Here is a 19,713-nt window from a genome sequence, read left to right as displayed (position 1 = left end):
TTCCCCTCATGATCTACAAATTAAAAGAACAGGAAATATTTCCTCCTAGCACGTTTAACGCTGTAATAAAAAAAAAATTCAGTGCATCACAGTGGAGGAAATTGGTTGAAATGCGCACTAATGATAGAGATATGATAGATTTTTGCAACTTTATGGTTGCTCTAAGCAATTGTCCAGCTAGCTCTGCATCATTGGAACGAGTGTTTTCTAGTTGTGGACTGGTTTGGTCAAAATTGAGAAATAGACTGGGTGTACAAGAAAAAAGTCCGTGTTCAGTTTCCTCCTCCACGCACACTCTCTAAACTCGAGACAGCCCTGCAAGAGGAATGGCTGCAAATTCCAATGAAAATAAAGGTCTTTGTTCAAGACCTTTATTTGTCAATCCCACGTCGAACGCAAACTGTCATTCAGGTCAAAGGTGGCCCAACTCCTTATTAATAAAATAGTTTCATTTTTTCACAGGAGTTCCTATTATTTTGTCTTATACCTGTATATTGTGCTTGAAAATTTTTTTTTGATTGCAGCATTTAAACAATTTATATTATTCTTTATAATATAAACCATATAGTTTTTTATTATTGTACGAATTAATTTTAAAGGCAATAAAACTGCTCTTAACTAACTAAATAAACTATAATGATGCAATAAAAAGTTTTTTTTTAATACGATTGAAGTACAGTCGGCAAAAAAAAAAAGATATCATCCTGAATAATTTTCGTTCTAATGATCGGATTTTCACGAACTAAGTGTTAATCTTAATGGTTCCTGGGGGTGACCTCAAATATGCNGCGAAGAAGTGTAGAAAGGAGGATGGACCAGACCTTCGACAGTCAACACAAAGGAAGTTCCCTCCTCTGGAACGCTCGCGTAATCAAAGATTGCGCTACACTAATGTGTATGGGTTAGTTTCCGACGTTGTAATTGATGGAGGGAACGAGCCCATCATATCGGATTCAGACAGAATAAGAAAAGCCCAGAAGAGATCCAGGGAGAAGAAAAGAATCTTGGTGAAGAGGAAGAAAGCCGACCAACTATCTGCTGTCATAAACCCCTGCACAGGTGGGGAAAAACTTGTGAATTAAGGAATTCCACCCGAATCTCTTCACTGGTAAGCTATTGAGACCCCAGAAGAGGACGAATCCTTCAGATTTGCCACTTATTTTACAAGCGAATTTATATCTTTTAGGGACCTCAAGATCAAGAGTGGAAAGAAAAAGAGGAGAATATTCTCTCCTAAGAACCTTACCTTCAATGTTGTAAGAGATAACAATATTGAAATGACTGTGAATAGAATAAAATTTCACTCTCAAAAAAACTGGACTCGATTGTTGTGCCAGAGGGGAATGAATACAGTATTTTTATCAAGGGAAAATTTGAGACACTGCTAAACTATACGGAATATAGAGACAGCTGACAAGTTGTCAGAAGAAGCGAATGAAAGGCTTGAAGAAGTCTAAAAGATATGCAAGCAATTAGACTTGTACAAGGCATAATGAAGGTAGTCTGTAAATACGACAAAAAAAGAGCATGAAACAAATGAACAAAAAATAAACTAAATTGTTAATAAAAGAAAGCAAACTCTTATACAATCATTTATGTCCAAAAAGCCAAAAATTTAAATTTTCATTAGATTTAATAAAGTACTTGTTAAATTTTCTCTCTGAGGGGCAGTTTTGTTCTTTTTAATTGTTTTTTCCTTCTATTAATATTTTATTGTAATTTGAATTTTATTTAGGTACCTATTTTCCAATATGTATACCTTTTATATTTGTGCAAGACTTTTTTTTTTAATGGAGCATAGTATTCATAGTATATGACAAGCTATAATTTTAGTTATTTGGCTACTATTTTTGTCCCTGTTCAGGCAACTATTTTCCCGCTTGAGGTTACTAAAAGCAACTATTTTTGCTCCTTTTTTGCTGTGGCAACCCTGTGAGTGGTTCAAGGAAAAAGACTGAAACAGAAGTGTTCTGCTTCATTTGTAGTAAAAACATCTTGTGTGGAAAAAAAGTTTTTTCTGCACTGACTCAACATACAAATACTGAAATGCATATTAAAAATGCTTCAGTAAAGCTTTGTGTACAAAAATTGGTATTGCTGCCCAAAGAGTCTGGAAATTTTATTTGCTCCTCAGTAATACCTCATAAATCAGTATAATCTACATCAGGATCTGGCTTGTCATCTTCAAGATTAAACATATCTTTATCAAAGCATATCACTACTTTATCAGCATCGTTATCAACACTTAGCACTCCACCAAATAGCTTGAAACAATTAAGTTTATTTAGTAGACAAGAGTCTTCTGCGAGAGCAGTAATCATATGGGTGCTGAAGTCAGTGCAAAGTAATTTCTCTCTATTTGCTTGTGATGATTTAAAAGAAATTTTCAGTGCCATGTTTCCGGATGCTGTGCCTGAAAAATTTTGTTTAGGTAAAACAAAACTAAGTTACCTAATAACAGAGGCTCTCGGTCCTTACTTCCATGACAATTTAATTGCTGATGTGAAAACATCACCATATTCATTATTATATGACGAAACTACCAATAATTCAAATCACAAAGAGTTACAGTTTGCATTGAGGTTTTGGTCGGAAGACAATCAAGAAATAGTATGTCGTCATCTAAAAACTGTTTTTATTGGACATGCTACAGCCAATGATATTAAAAAACAAATAGCGAATGCTTTACATGAATCTGGGCTTTCACTGAATAAGTTACTAATGTTGGGATCTGACGGTCCAAATGTAAATGCAAAAATTCGGAAAAAGATGAAACAAAATTTAATACAGGAAAGAAATAAAGGACTAATCGATATTGGTACATGCAATTTGCACATAATACATAATGCGTATTGAAAGGTTTTGGGGAAGTTGGTAAAGAATTAATTGCTGATATTTATAGTTTTTTTAAAAGTATCCAGCACGATGGGAGGATTTTTCTTCAATCCAACAAAAATTGTGCTTAGAAAAGAATTGCTTTATTAAACACTCTTCAACAGGGTGGCTTACCCTTGGATCTGGATGGCAAGCCGTTGAAGAACACTTCTTCAAATTTATTCCTTTAAAGAACAAGTCACTAATGAAGTGTCCAAAATATAAACACATATCTGAATCTCTAAAATATATTGACATTAAGGTTGAACTTATGTTTTTAACTGAAAGCCTCATTTGAACCTTTTTTGAAGACTTTTCAGAAATCAGAACCACTAATTCACATTTTATATAGTGAACTATTAAAAAAATTGCTGGTCGCATTTGTAAAACAAATGAAATTGATATTCATAAAGTTATTTCGGATAACCAGCTATTACCCATCAAAGATATACTGTAGCAAACAAATTAAAGACAATGAAAAATTAATTTCAGGCATAATATGCGGAAACACTATCGTGCTGCTTTCAATTATAATCAAGAAAACTTGTATGGATTCTGGAAAATTTTATTTTATTTTTAATGTTTTCAACCAGAAGTAATTGCCCAACCAAAAAGCATGAATTACGCTAGTCAAATCGCAAAGTCTCTTACCTTTCTTGGTAGTGACGATCTGCAAATCAGAGATGAATGGCTCATTTTGCAGTCTCAACTATTATCTGCCAATCCTGGAACAAATAAACTACGAATAGATCATTTTCGGAGAGATATTATCTATGCAAAAGATTCAACAGGAAAAGTTAAATATCCTACTCTAGGACTTTTTGTTAAAGCTTGTCTGGCTTTATCTCACGGCAATAGCGATATAGAGATGTTTTTCTATATCATCCAGGGTACTTACTCAAGAGAAAGCATCAATGTCTGAGAAAATAATGTTAAATGTTAGGCTTAATATAAAAGATGGTATACAAAAATTTAAAAATGTTTCAGAAGTACAGAAAAATTTAAAAATGTTCAGAAATGTTTCACAAAAAAACTTTTAAGCTTAACCTATAGTGCCGGTAATTCATATTTTGCATATTTAGAAGAACAGAAAAAGGCTAAAGAAAGAGAGCTGAAAGAAGCCGCAGTAAAAGAAGAAGTTGAGAGAAAGAAAGAAGGGATTAACAGTCTTGAAAAAAAAAAGGCTCAAGTTTTAATGGAGAAACATCAAGAGATACAGTCGTCAGCAGATTCTTTACTAAAAGAAGGAAATGAGCATTTAAGCATTTATTAAATGAGCATTTATTAAAAAAATGATAGTGTTCAAACAAGAATTGCTCAAGAATTATTGGAAGCTGCTGAAAAATTAAGAGTAACTGAGAGAGAACATGAAACTGAATGGGTTAAAATTAATAAACTTGTTCAAAAAAGGAAAACAAATTTAATAGATTTCTATACTAAAAGCCCCAAGAAAATGTTTAAAAAATAATAATTTTCACATTTTATACTACCTTGTGTGCGTTTTTTCCCACTTCATTCTCAATCATAAAATTCTTCGTTTTAATTTATTTGCACTCATATTGTTTAAAACTATTTAAGAATGCAAATTTTGTATATTATATGCTAGATTTTTATCTTACTTTCAAGTATTAATTTTTTTAGCCTTACTGTATCATTTTTTTTTTATAATGCCTAAAATTTTTAGTCCCTAGTTTTTTTTTAATTACAACTATTGTTTCTTACATGATATCTGAAGCTTTATGCCTCATAAAGAAAAAAATTTAAAATGTTTGGAAGTTTTTTATAGCAGTTCCTTCAGCAGAGCTCTGTTTATACTATACCCAAATAAATGTAAATTTTTTATAAAATGTGAAAATTTAACTGCATATTATCTGGATTTTATACTATTACAGCACAAATAATTAAAATTATGCTACGAGGATGATACAATTTGGGAACCTTTTATATATATCTTGCAGACTATTTTACATATATAATGTAACTAAAGCAACTATTTTTCTTGTTTTTATCCAATGGCAGCCCTGGTCCATACTTATATTCCAGTATATTGGAACTAACACAAAATCTTTTGCGGCGATGTGTAAAAAAGTCGGTTATAGACAATGCTACAACTGCAAAAAAAATAGCAAGTATTGACTTAACAAGCAATGACAATCTATTAAGTGTTAATAATGTGAATATAGGTTTTGCAGCAAGTAAATATCTGAACATGATAAAAATTTGTGAGAAAGAAAAGGGATATTTCAAGTTAGAATGTCGAAAATTCCTTCTGACGACGATCGAAAAAATACTCGAAGAAAGTTCATTGTTGTATAGTAGTATGACACGTGGCATTTCAAGTTTAGTTCCAGAATTGATCATTCAACATCCATCCATTTCTCAACAAAGGATGGATACCTGTCTGGAAATTTTCCATGTTAATAACTGCGTAGCTGAAAAAACAACAGAAAAAGCAAAAAAGGAATTTTTACTGATTTGTGAGGCTGCCTAAAAAAAAGAAAAGAAGAGCAAAAGAGTTTCTTAGATTTTAATCCACAGCAACAGAGATTATTATTACAAATTATTACGAATTATTTGCACGGAGAAAAAAAATTGAACATTTGTGGGAGGTTATAAAAATTGTTCTTATCCTCTCTCATGGTAACGCAACAGTCGAAGGGGGTTTTCAATCAATAAAAGCTTATTGGTTGAAAACCTCAATGAAGACTATTATTTCACAAAGGCGTGTGTATGAATAAAAAACATAGACATTAATGAAAAAATGCTAGATACTGTAGAAGGATCTAGAACAAGATGGAGACATGCATTAGAAGCAAAAAAAAAAAAAAAAAAAAAAAAAAAAAAAAAAAAAACGAAGAGAATGAAAACGAATAAAAGAAAAGATAGATGATTTGAAATTAAGAAAATCTAAATTGACGGAAACGGCTGCAACAGAACTGGATGTTCTTGATTCAGAAATTGTCAAACAACAAAATATGTTGAAAAATATTGTATAACATAGGAGTCCCCGAGTTTCTCCGGAAGCTTACAGTATTGCAGAAATAAATTTAAAAATACTGAAGAAAAAGAGATATTTATGATAAAATTTTTCTCACAAATTGCATAATTTTTCTGTCTGAATTTTTATTTATATATATTTAACTTTTCTTGACTTTTTTCCCCTTTATATTTCAATATTATCTTTTAAAAGAAAAGTCAGTTTGAAGTGAATTGGTGATTTTTAAAATTTAATAACTTAATGTAACAAACGTTCTAGTATGTTTTAAGAGTAAATATTACTTGAGGATACTGATACATATCTCGCAGATTTGATTAACCCTTTATATCCCGACGACAATCATGCTTTTGGTTCCACTTAACATTAAATAAAATAATGTTTCCATAATCCAACAGATTTTCTTGATCTTTTTATTTAAATAGTTTTCGTATCTAACTACAAAAACACACTAAAAGTTTAATCTAATCATGATAATTAAAAATATGCTTCAAAAGTTTTCTGAATATTTAATTTGGGATATAAAGTGCTATTACGCAATTCCACTTTAATATATAAGTGTTTATCCTATTCAATCTATGATACTTATGACTAAGTAGCATATTATTACTAATTGAAACTGCAATGTTAAAAGTTTTGTTGGAGTGGGAAACGGCGGGTCAGGAATTTTATTGTTAAAGGTCAGAAAAAACCTGCAAAAGTCAGGATATTGTTTTCTCAAAATAGTATAGGAACCCTGTGGGATCTTGTAGCTATAATCATCATCAGCGATGATGACACCACAGCCTACGTGCCTCGCCGCTTTTGATCCGTCAGTATATACAGGCGCATACTCAAAATATTGGTGATGATGAGAATTGAATATTTGTTGATAAATGATGGATGCAACGTTAGATTTACTGTACAACATAAAAGGGAAATAAAACTGATATGGTGCAATGATCCAGGGGGGTATGAGAAGGTGATCTACTGATTGTGTTGATACGTCGTAAATGTTCGTATGATTGAGCGCACGCGAGCATATAATGGACGGACATGTGAAGGTCTAGCGTCATACAATCGTTCCAAGCTTGATGGAAAGACTTCTTGCTTTAGAGGATGAGATTTTCAGGACTTCACAGATTTGTAGTACAGGCATGAAATCGCAATATCGGCTGAAATTGAGCAGGCTTCTACCCAAATATTGCTTTCAAAAGCAGATCGAGAAGCAGTTAGATTTCTTTGGATTAAAGGTGAAATAGGCGAACAAAAATAATATAAGATTTTGCGAATGACTCGTGTGATTTTTGGTGAAAATTGGGTCCATTTTTGTTAGCAGCAATGCTTAAGCATCATGCTCAAAGTAGTAAAGAAGAACTTCCTGTGAAATTAGTGAATTAATTGAAAACCATATGTATGTCGATGACCTCCTAGTGGAACTAATAGTGAAATTGAGGCCATTGAAATACGAAGAGACATGAAAACGATTATGCAGAAAGGTAGTTTCAATTTGAGGAAGTGGAAAACAAACTCATCTTGTTTGCAGCAAAAGTGGGATCTGGAAGTAACCACTGAAATTAAATCTTCATCAGGTTGCTGCAAGATTTTAGGTTATATTTGGGACAATAGAAACGATTTAATAAGAATTCCAATCCCAGGATTCAACATATTGAACTCTAAACAGGAAATCACTAAGAGAATGATGCTACAAATAATTTGTAGGGAATACGACCCAATCGGATTAGTTAAGTCATTCACTGTTACTTCTAAAATCCTTATGCAAGAACGTTGGAGAGCCGGATTGGAATGGGATGATCCCTTACCGTTAGATATTAAGTACCAGCTGAAAAGATGGTGTGAAGATTTAGTTAATTTAAACGATATCGAAAGGTACTATTATGGAAATCCTAGTTTCAGTGAGATATCTAACATTCAACTCCATTGTTTTTGCGATAGCAGTGTGAAAGCTTATGGGGGCAGTTATCTATCTTGGATACATTACATCAAACAAAATAAAAGCATCATTCATTATATCTAAATCACGTGTTTCACCATTGAAAAAAAATGACCTTGCCTAGTTTAGAGTTAGTGAGTCTACTCCCTATTACTGCTCCCATTCAGTATATCATGCACAAAATAAACTGTAAAATAAGCGAATGCTTTTATTGTACAGACTCCACCATTGTTCTTCATTGGGTGAAAAAGCTGCAAAATGGGAACAACTAATCTTCACTTAAGCGGAAGACATTGTTTTGTTTTTGTGATCCGAGCTATTTAATTTTTTCTTTGACGCTGATTTGCAATTTTAATACATCTTCTCTCATTGTTGACTATTATTTTTTAATTGCTATTGTTTAATCCTCGTTAATTGTTTTTCCTTAATCGTTTTGTTAATTTTTTATTCGGCTTTTGCTATTTTTTGTTAATTTTTAATTGTTTTTTCTATTGTTATTTTGCTTTGCTATATTTTATACATGGCTCCACCTAGAAGAAAAGGTATAAAAGTTATTTATGTAGTTCCGCAATTACGAAAACAACTAATTGGAGATATACAAAACAACTTAATTGCGCTACAACATCGAATCGCAATATAAACCTATCGCAAGACAATGAATCTGATAGAATGTCTACATTTAGTGATATTTATCTCATCTGATGGACTTTCTTTCTCTGATCATGAATCAGTTCTGAGTGATTCGGAAGAGACCCCAATCAACAATGTCAGCCAAGTTGATTTGAGTTTAAACGCAATTGTAAACAGTGACTCCAAATCTTGAAAATTTGAAGCATTGTTAACATTTTCCAGATTTCAAGTGAAAAAATAACATCTTTAACAATCCAGTCTGAAACAAAGAAAGATCCAGAACTCAGCGAAATAATTGAAAGGCTGAACAGCAACTCTGAAGATTCAGAAATTACATTGTTTGATGGCATACTTTTTCGAAGAGAAAGAGTAGTTATTCCAAAAAGCTTACGTTCAAACATACTAAAGGAACTTCACGAAACTCATCTAGGAATAATTAACATGAAGCAACCGGCAAGGCAGTATGTTTATTGGCCTGCCATTGATCGTGACATTGAGAATTTAGTCAAAGGATGTGAAGCATTGACAAATCCTCCAAAGGTATCTGTCCATCCATGGGAATCTCCAGCAGATAACTGGGACAGAATTAATATAGATTCTGCAGGTCCATTTGAAAATTACTATTTTTTGGTGTGTGTTGATGCTAAGTCCAAATGGGCGGAAGTCATTAAAGATGCCCCAACTAGTTCAAAAACTATCCTTTTGATAGAATTTTTTTTCTTTTCATGGCCATCCACAGGTTATTGTATCTGATAATGCTTCAATATTTCAAAGTGAAGAATTCTATTCTTATTGTTCTAATCGAGGAACATTTCAAAAAATCATCGCTCCAGGACATCCTGCCACCAATGGCCTTGCAGAGCGAAACGTCCAAACCTTAAAGCAAAAGTTAAAAGCTTCTTTTCTTGAAAAATCCTCAATCCCAAGTAAAGTTCAAAACATATTATTCCGTTATAGAGCAACACCTCTAGCTTGTGGACAGTCACCTGCTCAATTATACTTACATAGAAAAATTCGCAAACGTTTAAACTCAATCTTTCCTTATCATCCAACACCATCAACAGTTTCCAGTACTCCTGTAAGATCTTTTTCAGTGGGGGAGAGAGTTCAGGTGAGGTTGTTCATAAATAACCATAAAGTATGGCAGTTTGGCAAAGTCGTGAAAAAGTATGGTACACGTCATTATTTGATTTTACTAGACTCAGGTCGGCAATTAAAGAGACACATAAACCAATTAAGATCAATATTAATTCCAGCGAAAAAAAAGTGCGTGACTTTTGGCCCAACCCAGTCTTTTGACATTCCTAAACCATCTAAGATCTCCTCACCTACTCAGCCTAGTATTCCAGAAATCCCAAACAGGACGTTGTGACAAAACCAAAAAGAAAGAGACAATTACCTACACGCTTTAGGGACTTCGTAATGTCATAAGCATATTTCAAATCTGTTTTAAGTATTTTCAATTAAGTGTATTTTTCAATTATATATTTAACATATTCAATTTTTAAGTAGCTAATGTTTTCAATTAACTGTTATTTCAATTCTAATTAAGTGGGGGAGACTGTTGGAATCTTCCGTGTAATTCCACTGGCGGTTGTGATGTAACTGCAACTGTGTTTACATTATATGTTTCAGTTTCGATTTCCAGTATGTTCTTTTGTTGATGTGTTCTATGTACGTATTGTTAATAAAGTTATTGTTATGTTATAAGTTATCAATATTAGTGCTATCATTGTCAATCATCCTAAATACATCTCCCATGCCTTATAATAAACGGTTACAACAGTTTCCACTATGCAATTAGGCACGATTTAACCAATAATGCAATTGTGGACCTCATTGAACTTATTAACCAAATTAACGGACCTGAGATTTTCCTTCTTTTTTTTCTCTAAATTTGCAATATAAATTTCATTTTTATTGCAAAAATAGCTTAACTTCTATTGGAGACGTACTTATTAATGATAATAACCATAAAAATTTGTGATGTGTGCACTGAAGTCTTTTCCACGAAATCATTAAATGATGGTAACTTTTTTTGACCATACCAGTGGCCCCTGAATTGCAACAGCTTCTCGAAATCAAGAAGAAAAGTTTTCTACATTCTAAGTATCTGAAAAATGGAGTTTTATCGGGTTTAAATGATGGAACTGGATTTCAGAAATTCGTCGAAAATGGGATTTACAGAAATGATCTATCAGTAACTTTTAGTACTGATGGATCAGCAGTTTATAAATCCTGCAAAAACACCTTGCCCATACAATTTCATTTGAATGAGCTACCTTTAAATGAAAGGTTTGATGCTTGTAATACCATGCTCAATGCAAAACGCTCTAAGTTATGTAAGCAAATGGTGCAGGGAGAGGAATCTAGTACCATTCACTCGTAAAATAAAAAGGGAAGGCTTTTTTAACCCAAAACTTTTTGACGTTGAAATCAATATTGCCTCCGAGGAGAAATTTTTAGGCTTAATCCTTGACCAAAAGCTCACCTAGAATAAACATGTTGACTACAAAAGCAACCAAGCAAAAAATGCATAATGATGTGCAGACGCATGCTTGGTAAAAACTGGGGTCTACAATCGAAAATGATGTTTTGGATGTACACAGCAATTGCCAGGCCCGCTTGTGTATCACAGGCGCAATGTCCACAGCCTCTACCAGAGCACTAGAGGCAATTATGGACCTGACTCCTTTAGATATCTTCATGTGCAGCGCTGCCAGAATGACTGCATATAGAATGAAACTGCAATATCAGTGGTCAATATCAGTTTAATTTGTTTTTCCATTTAATTAGATTTATTTTTTAAACATTACCTTGCAATGCCATTCGCTACGGTACCATTCCTTAATACCATACTACAAGGTCCGGCTATTAATTTCCAGGACTGACGTAACTGTAGGAGAAAGAAAAGCCGGAAGATGGCGCTAATGATTGCATATTGAAGAGTGTTCTCTTGCGCATGTGCAGTGCAATCGGCGCCATTCTGAAGTGAATGGTTCTCGTGGAAAAGCGCATTAAAACGGAGCTCTTAAATTCCTGTTGTCGAAGTGAAATGGAGCAAAGAATTAACATTAAATTTTGCTTCAAATTGGGCAANTATTTGGCTCGGGTGAAAACCAACAATTTAAATTTTTCCAGTCCCCATAACTTCAAATCACATGATGAAACGGTACGGCTAGACCCACAGTCTCCACAGCTGCCTTTGGAAATGGGGCGATGCATGGAACTCTTAATGTTTGGCGGTGTTCAGCTGAACTGGTCCAAATCTTCGCTAAAAGCAGCAGAAACATTTTTACAGCGATTGCAAAACCTGATCATGTCAAACTCAATGTCTGAAGCAAGACACAACCAAGAGAACGCATCTTCAGGTCTTAGTACACTTTACAAAGATGGATATTAATCTACTTTATGCAAGATATGAGGCTCAATGAATGAAGTACCAAAAGAGAGGATAAGGACAACTGACGAATATTTTGATAACGAAATGTCTTCATTTATAATGAAAGCAAGCCAATGCTATGGAGCTGATGAGACAGTATTGCCAATCTCTCAAGACGATTCTATTAGGAATTTACTTCGTAGACCACCAGTGCTATCTGCATTGCGTGCTGCCCTGGAACACTTCCTAGTGACCCATATGCTTGGGATTTGTGCAACGAATTATCCAAAATGAAAATGTATTCGATAAAGAAGTTTGCCCCCAGGATGCTGTCTTTTGGATGGCTTATGGGTGGGCTCTGGAAGATTGGATGGGTCTAAAGATACAGCTAACAACGAAGCAGATCTTTTCATCCTTGCTCTGCATGAATCTTGCAATTATTTGGCTCGGGTGAAAACCAACAATTTAAATTTTTCCAGTCCCCATAACTTCAAATCACATGATGAAACGGTACGGCTAGACCCACAGTCTCCACAGCTGCCTTTGGAAATGGGGCGATGCATGGAACTCTTAATGTTTGGCGGTGTTCAGCTGAACTGGTCCAAATCTTCGCTAAAAGCAGCAGAAACATTTTTACAGCGATTGCAAAACCTGATCATGTCAAACTCAATGTCTGAAGCAAGACACAACCAAGAGAACGCATCTTCAGGTCTTAGTACACTTTACAAAGATGGATATTAATCTACTTTATGCAAGATATGAGGCTCAATGAATGAAGTACCAAAAGAGAGGATAAGGACAACTGACGAATATTTTGATAACGAAATGTCTTCATTTATAATGAAAGCAAGCCAATGCTATGGAGCTGATGAGACAGTATTGCCAATCTCTCAAGACGATTCTATTAGGAATTTACTTCGTAGACCACCAGTGCTATCTGCATTGCGTGCTGCCCTGGAACACCTCCTAGTGACCCATATGCTTGGGATTTGTGCAACGAATTATACAAAATGAAAATGTATTCGATAAAGAAGTTTGCCCCCTTGGAAGGTTTGCGTGGATGCTGTCTTTTGGATGGCATATGGGTGTGCTCTGGAAGATTGGCTGGGTCTGAAGGTAAAGCTAACAACGAAGCAGATCTTTTCACCCTTGCTTTGCATGAATCTTGCAATTATTTGGCTCGGGTGAAAACCAACAATTTAAATTTTTCCAGCCCCAATAACTTCAAATCACATGATGAAACGGTACGGCTGGACCCACAGTCTCCACAGCTGCCTTTTGAGATGGGGCGATACGTGGAACTCCTAATGTTTGGCGATGTTCAGCCGAACTGGTCAAAATCTTCGCTAAAAGCAGCAGAAACTTTTTTACAACGCTTGCAAACTCTCTCAAGCTTTCCAGTGATTGCAAAACCTGATCATAAACCGCTAGATTTAGAAGGCCATGTATTCCCCTCGCCTCCGTTCTGGATAGATGTTGAAGAGCACGATGTGTTCTGCTAATTTCTTAGTAACAGTGTAGTTGATTTTGAAAAGTTTTTTTTGAAAATAATTTATTGAATGTTAATTTTGTTATTACCAAAAGAGAGGATAAGGTTAATTGACGAATATTTTGATAAAAAAATGTCTTCATTTATAATGAAAGCAATCCAATGCTATGGCGCAGATGAGACAGTATTGCCAATCTCTCAAGACGATGACGATTCTATTAGGAGTTTCCTTCGTAGACCGCCAGTGCTATCTGCATTGCGTGCTGCCCTGGAACACCTAGTGACCCATATGCTTGGGATTTGTGCAACGAATTATCCGAAATGAAAATATATTCGATAAAGAAGTTTGCCCCCATGGATGGTTTGCGTGGATGCCGTCTTTTGGATGGCATATGGGTGTGCTCTGGAAGATTGGCTGGGTCTGAAGGTACAGCTAACATAAAAGCAGATCTTTTCACCCTTGCTCTGCATGAATCTTGCAATTATTTGGCTCGGGTGAAAACCAACAATTTAAATTTTTCCAGCCCCCATAACTTCAAATCACATAATGAAACGGTACGGCTGGACCCACAGTCTCCACAGCTGCCTTTGGAGATGGGGCGATACGTGGAACTCTTAATGTTTGGCGGTGTTCAGCCGAACTGGTCAAAATCTTCGCTAATAGCAGCAGAAACATTTTTACAGCGCTTGCAAACTCTCTCAAGCTTTCCAGTGATTACAAAAACTTATCATAAACCGCTAGATTTAGAAGGCCATGCATTCTCCTCGCCTCCGTTCGGGATAGATGTTGAAGAGCACGATGTGTTCTGCTAATTTCTTAGTAACAGTGTAGTTGATTATGAAATGTTTAGTTGAAAATAATTTATTGAATGTTTATTTTGTAGGATAGTTTGTGCCAGTTCTTGTTTCATGAGGTAACTTAAATTTTAGTAAGTGCTTACATACACCATAACTGCTACATGTCACAATTAGTATTAAAAACTATGTTATTATTATATATAAACAAAAAAATTTCTTTAAAAGAAACATCTATCTTAACAACTTAATTAAGTATTTATGTTTCTGTGATTGATTTTTTTTGGCATTCTATTTGTATTTACTTTCCAGTGTAATTGATTATTTTAGCATAAACATTTTGTTTAAATTATGTGAAATTATTATGTCATACAAAAGAAATTTATGTAGCATTATTTTGACAATAATTACCCTTTGGCTAAAAGAAATAAATATTTCATTGTATTTCATAATATGTTAGCTTCTTTTAGTATAATTTAATTAAAATCTATTAAGAGCCTATTTAATTATTTAACACATTTAAATTTACTTTTGTTACAATTCATTATGAGACTGGGAGCGAGATTACTAAGTTGAGTGCATGCGTTTTCGGGGTGCGAGATTACGAATGTGAGTGTTTAATGAAGAAAATTTGTAATATGCATTTACCTTTATTTTAAAACCGTTCGTTTGGCGCAGCATGTCCTTATTTGGACTTTGTGCCATTAAACCCCACGTTCAATCAATACGAATGTGAGTGCGTAACTATTTTTATTTTTATCAGCCACTCAGAAGCTACCCTGACCTCCGCTTCTAGCCGCTTGTTTATTTTTCACGTTTTCTTATTTTTATTTTTCGTTTTTAAAGATTTTCGTTATTTAACGGTTTTTATTATTTTTAGTTCTTTTTTTGCTTATCCAATATTAGTTGGCAACTGTTAAGAGAGATGACTGCCTCATGTTTTTACATTACTATATTATAGAAATGATGTGGGTGGAATTTAGGTGAGAATCATGTTAATGTCACAGTAAAACCTATTTTTACTAACAAGCATACAATCAAGGTAATCTACGTGTATCTTTTCCGTGTTGATGGAGCTTATCAGATTTCCGGTGTAAGCAGCAGAATCCACCGTATGCACTAGATGAAGTGCCGCTTCTCTTCTGGATATGTGACTGATGCATTGAAAATTTGCGAAAGCTTAGAATTCAGTGCGTAATATGAAAGTCAACAATGTACAAGTTTTGGATAAACACTCACACGTTCATAAAATCTTCTCAAGCTTCTTTCCTGACGTTCATTATAGTGAAAATGATTTTGGTTAAAAAAGGCCTTCCAGCTTATATGCAATTTTTTCTCTCTTTTCAAAATGCAGTACCGTATACACTGAGTGGCCAAATTATTATGACCACCCCTTCAGTCGTCTGCTTCCATACCCTATACGGCGCAATGTGCGTCGAACAGTACGTTCAGAGACGTTCACAGTTGCTCCTTGATTAAGATCACTTGCAATTTGTCGCACTGTTGCTCTCCTATTGCGCTGCACAACCCTGGCCAGCCTTCTCTCTGATCGAGCATTCAGTACCCTGTGATGACCACAAGTCTGACGTTGAGATCCGGTTTTTTGCTCGATTGTCCATTCTTTGTACACATTAACAACTGCTGCTCTACTTCACAAGTGCAGCCGTTTTGCTGATGCACGTTCCGACACATCTCGAACCCACAATCATTCCACGTTGAAATTCAGTTAAATCACTTTTCTTTCCCATATCTGAGCAAGCAACACAGTATAACTGATGACTCACTTGTCCAGCATTCCCGTGTTATGGTTATCGTGCCCTCTAGGGGCAACGCTGTGATGCAATAACTCATTTGCATAAAACTCGGAGGTGGTCATAATAATTTGGCCACTCAGTGTATATAAGTTATGCAAAACACACCCTAAATTATAAGCAGTCACACTGGAATTTTCGTTAGCTTTTACAAAAGTTAGGGTTGTTCTACGACAATTTTGACCTGATCAATAGTTAGATTAACCGGTTGTGTAAAACAAGTAGGTAGATTGATATGACAATTGTCCATACCTTTTTTCAAGTTAGACAGCAATAAATGCATCTCCTGTAACAAATTTTTAGGCACTGTCTCCTCCTCTTTAATCTTTGAGTATATTGTCTTCACCTTCTCTTTTGTGAAACACCAAACATCTTCTTCACATGGTATCACCTGCCCCACACGTGCACATTCTTGGATATATAGTTCAATTTTTAGGTTAAACTCATGAATTAGTTCAGTCATTCTCTGTACTTAGTGTGATAACCGAGGGCAGGTGAAGCATAGAGAAATGAAAATGATCTAATTTAAAGTATGTAGACCTGTCAGCAATATGAGGAAAAGGAGCTGGATACTGATAAACTGGTGAGTAATACATGCGCCAATGAAGTATGTTTATAGTGAGGTAATGTCTCTACTTCATTTGAATACCTATGTACTCTTTCAGAGGGTGGAGTCTGCTTAGTGCAAATTGAAGTGGAGGCTATTTCTTGAAGTTTTTATTATTATTTTACCTTAAAAAATTTAGATCCATATCAGTAAAAATTGGATTAAGGGGTTCATGGGGTTTGCATTTTTAGTGAATTTTTTATTAGTTGCGTAACTGTTTTTTGTTTTATCTTAAAAAATGTGCTAGTGTTTTTGTGAGTGAAAGGGCTCGTTTTTGTCTTTTTTTTTACTGTGCTGATAGGCAGCAAAAAACGCTTAATGATTTTATTATCATTTCAGACAGAACTAAGCAGTCGTAAACGTATACTAGTCATATTTTAAACGAAACAAAAACAAAGCAAAACCAAGTCGTAAGTAAAGGAGATTTTAAAACTGATGCCTCGTTCAATCGAAGAAATTACCATCAGCAGCGACGAAGAAATAGTATTGAGTGGAGATGAAGAAATTCTTGCTAATGCTGCAGAAGTCAATATTGAGGAATCCGTAGATTAGGATCCCAAAATAAGAGACTAGGAGGCTTCGCCCCCTGCTCGCTGGCGCTAGTCAACCCCCGGAACTGCTTTCGCAGTTCATTTCTGATTGCTTCGCAATCCGATGCTCGCTTTACTCTCTCATTGGACACGCTTTTAACGTCTAGCTTTTGTATACTTTTTTGAACACTGAAGTTCCGAAAACTTTTCACTGTAGAAAATTCTAAACCTGTGCATTTTAATATTAATTTGAAATTGCAAACAGTTCACATATTTTTCTTAATCACACTATTCTAAATTTCAGTTGTTGAGAAAAATAACTGCTGTAAGTTTTGTTTTAAAGTCTTACCCACCAGAGGGCTAAAACCATGTGTTGTAAAACAATATGAAATAGTACTGAACGCCGGATGTAAAGCATCGGCTTCGATGAAGATAATTTTGTGAGAAGTTTTTTTGATAATTCGGTGAGAATTCACCCGATTAGACATATGATGCTCACTACGTGCTCTTGCGCGCCGAAGCCTATCAATTAAAAATGAAAACTGTTGCCAACGCGAGAAAAGAAATATCATCGGTTTTATTGATACATACGTATTAGCGTTTTATATAATATAGATTGTAAACAGAATTACTGCTGGATATGATTTGTGAAATCCAATAATCGACACAAGATGCTACCAAGAGATATTTCAAGATACTATATCAACTAATGATGATACAATATTCTGAATCACACCTACAGATCACATCAAAAGTGCCAAAAATATCAAGAACATTTTCAATTACTTACTAAAAAGTTCAAAGCCGTGCCGTCAGCAGGCAAGGTGTTGCTCACCGTCTTTTTCGACGTTCAAAGTTCGCTACTTGTGGAATTCCTCGAGCACAGAAAAACCATTAACTTCGATGTACTGTGAGACACTCCGACGCCTACGCAGGTTCATTAAGAACAAGACCGGGGCTGCTTATGGAGGGTGTGGTTCTGCTCCATGATAACGCGCGTTCACACGTCTCCAGAGTCACACACACATGGAACTAGCCAAGTTCAAGTGGGAGACGTTGGACGATCCACCCTATAGTCCGGACATGTCGCCTTGTATTATGCCACCAGCCTGCTTAATATTATAGAAAAAAATGCTATTAATATTTAAGTTGAGAAAAAAATTATGCTATTGAAATCTAACAATGCACTACTAAGAAAGCCAAGATTGAAAATATCAAACCCTGTTTGATTGCCAGTGATTATGAAAGAGTTAAAAAGTGATTAGAAACACATCGAAATTTGAAGAAAATTATATCACAGCATTCTATGCAGACGACACAGCAATTATCAGTAAATCCTTATCTGCAACAAAAGCTGTTCAAAACCTGAATAAACAGATACTAAAAATTGAAAAGTGGTGTTCTACCTGGAAGACTGCAATTAATGCATCGAAATCCGAAATTATAATCAAGAAAAACCACAGAAAAAAAGAGTACAGAAATCCCAGATGTTCACCTTTTCGGCGAAAAAGTACCCAATGTAAATAAAACAAAATATCTTGGAGTTACTATATTTTAAGAACTAAATTGAAAATCACATATTAAAAGTGTTACAGGAAAAGCTGAAAGGACATTCCAAACTTTAAAACCCATTCTTGGTCATCATTCCAAACTCAAATTAAAAACAAAACGTACACTATACTTGCAGTGTGTCAGACCCATTATTAGTTATGCTGCACCTGCGTGGAGTGCTACGACAAAAAAAAAGCTTATAACTTTCGATCTTTTTTTAAAGGAAAATCACTGGGGCTCCGTAGTTTAATCATATGAATTATCTTAGAGATGACCTAAAAATGGACAATGTCAATCAAAATAGAAACCGAGTCCTTTAGTCGAGAGTAGTCAAACAGAGTGCTTTATTTTTTAAGAATGCCTTAAATTGCAACACCTGTGACTATAAGGATATTTTCAATTTTGACCTAATTAAGGATAATACAAGATATAGCACGGCGACTACCTTTCTCTTGTCGGACAGGGAACTCTCAAAGAAATTTTCGTAGAGAACTGTACATATTTTCTCCTCCCATTGTAATCAGTATTTTATATCGTTTTTTATAGCTTTTATTTTATTTTATATTTTTAGCCTTATATATTTTATATATATAGCCTTATCACGATGAACTTAATAACAAATAAATTAAAAGAATTTAATATTGATAATACGCATACCGCTTCAAAAATCCCAATTCCTAACCAAAACTCTTAGCCCAGCCCACCGAAGAGATAGTTGGCGAATCAGAGGGCTGAAACTCCCAAGAGTTCAACCAATGGCAATCAGCCATTCTACCCCACAAAAATCCTTCTTGATAATATCAAAAAGAGAATTACGAAACCTAAACGAAGATTATCAGGAGAATTTAACAGATCTTCTAAAAAATTTAATGATAAAAGCAGTGATAATGAAAACAATCAAGAGGATAATGAATTCCTTTCCTTACCATCTAATAATAAGGAGGATTCTATGGACAATAATGTCCCAATAAACACACAAAACGATGATAGACATAGGGATGGAAATAAAATACTCTTACCCCTATTCCTAGTAATCCTCCCAGCTTGCGATTATTCTAAAGAAATATACAATATTAAACGACTCATTAATTTAGACATAACAGTTGAAAGGTATAA

This window comes from Parasteatoda tepidariorum, chromosome 10, assembly GCF_043381705.1.
Source record: "Parasteatoda tepidariorum isolate YZ-2023 chromosome 10, CAS_Ptep_4.0, whole genome shotgun sequence".
Taxonomy (NCBI): domain Eukaryota; kingdom Metazoa; phylum Arthropoda; class Arachnida; order Araneae; family Theridiidae; genus Parasteatoda; species Parasteatoda tepidariorum.
The sequence above is the reverse complement of the archived record's forward strand: the minus strand, read 5'-3'. Positions refer to the sequence as shown.